Source organism: Jaculus jaculus, chromosome 3, assembly GCF_020740685.1.
Source record: "Jaculus jaculus isolate mJacJac1 chromosome 3, mJacJac1.mat.Y.cur, whole genome shotgun sequence".
In the NCBI taxonomy this organism is placed as follows: domain Eukaryota; kingdom Metazoa; phylum Chordata; class Mammalia; order Rodentia; family Dipodidae; genus Jaculus; species Jaculus jaculus.
This window is the reverse complement of record NC_059104.1, coordinates 72721258-72722849: the sequence shown is the minus strand read 5'-3', so window position 1 is coordinate 72722849 and position 1592 is coordinate 72721258. Positions and strand designations below refer to the sequence as shown.

At 41.4% G+C, this 1592-nt stretch overlaps 1 pseudogene; it reads left to right on the top strand.

Moving 5' to 3' along the window:
* LOC101599978 lies at positions 1–385 on the top strand (annotated as a pseudogene).
* Positions 386–1592: the final 1207 nt, after the last annotated feature.

The following is a 1592-nucleotide window of genomic DNA, read 5'->3' as shown; positions in this document are numbered from 1 at the left end:
TGGGGCCTGGGAATCCCTGCAGTCATGGCGAGTCAGTCGCAGGGCATCCAGCAGCTGCTGCAGGCCGAGAAGCGGGTGGCCGAGAAGGTGTCCGAGGCCCGCAAGCGAAAGAAAGAATCGAAGGCTGAAACAGGCCAAAGAAGAAGCCCAGGCTGAGATTGAACAGTACCGACTGCAGAGGGAAAAATAGTTCAAGGCCAAGGAAGCTGCGGCACTGGGATCCCATGGCAGCTGTAGCACTGAGGTGGAGAAGGAGACCCAGGAGAAGGTGACCATCCTCCAGACCTACTTCCAGCGGAACAGGAATGAAGTCCTGGATAACCTCTTGGCCTTTGTGTGTGACATCCGGCCAGAAATCCATGAAAACTACCGCATAAGTGGATGAGAAGAGGGAAGCGCCTATTCCACGGGCTAGCACTGAAGACGCCCTCATGGAGCCTTGCAAAGCTGGAGTCCTTATGAAAGGCATGCATTATTGTTCTCCACTGTAGTACATCCCTCCACTTTTTGTAGAGTAGCAAATCTAGCTCTTTGTACAGACTTAGTACTTATCCAAAGAATTCATCTAGTGTGTCTTAGAAATTTAATGAGTATATGTTGTCTGTTTCCCTGTGTGTTTTTGCTTAGGCAACATGTATCACTGTTGACTTTTTCTTTCTTAGTGTAGTAGGAAAAAAAAAATCATTTCTTTGAAGAAAGAAAGGGATTAACTTTTCCCTCATACTTTCTTAAAGGTCAGGGGCTTTATCTATGAAAAAGTAGTAAATAGTCAATTGTAACTTGTATGAAGCAGCAGCCAGCCTTAAAGTAATCTATTCCAGCTAAAGGTCAAAGCAGTAATTAGTAATATACTTGTTTGGGCTGCTGCTAATCTATCTTACTCAAAATTGCTAGATAATAGGACTCAAGAACTTGTTACATGTTACTTGGTGTACTGGTAATCATTTAAAAGTAAAGACTTTGTCATGCAAAAAAAAAAAAAAAAGAAAAGAAATCAGTACCTTTCCTATATACTAACAATCATAAGGAGGATGAAATCAGAGAAAGTCTTCCATTCACCATTGCCTCAAAAAAAAAAAATCAATAAATAAATAAATTATCTTGGAATAAACCTAACCAAGGAAGTGAAGGAACTCTACAATGAGAACTTTAAAACGCTCAAGCAAGAAATTACAGAAGACACTAGGAAATGGAAAGATATGTCATGTTCTTGGTTTGGAATAATCAATATTGTGAAAATGTCAATCTTACCAAAAGCAGTTTACACATTTAATACAATCCCCATTAATATTCCAATGGAAAGCCTAGGATGTGGGATGCTAGCTAAATCTGCCCATGATGCTGACATACCTAATAAACATCTAGAGACTCGATAGTAGGGATGGTGGGGTGGGAGGGAAGGGCAAGGGTGGGGGAGGGACAAAAAGCTGGACCCAAATGGAAGTAGTGCCATGAAATCCTACATCCTGAAAGATATACTAAAGTGTCAAACCTTCATCAGGTGCTAAGAGAAAATATCTGATTCACAAGGGCCTGGAGAGGGTATGATAAAGACTATCCTTAATCTTATCCTGTTTCTCTCTCTCTCTCTC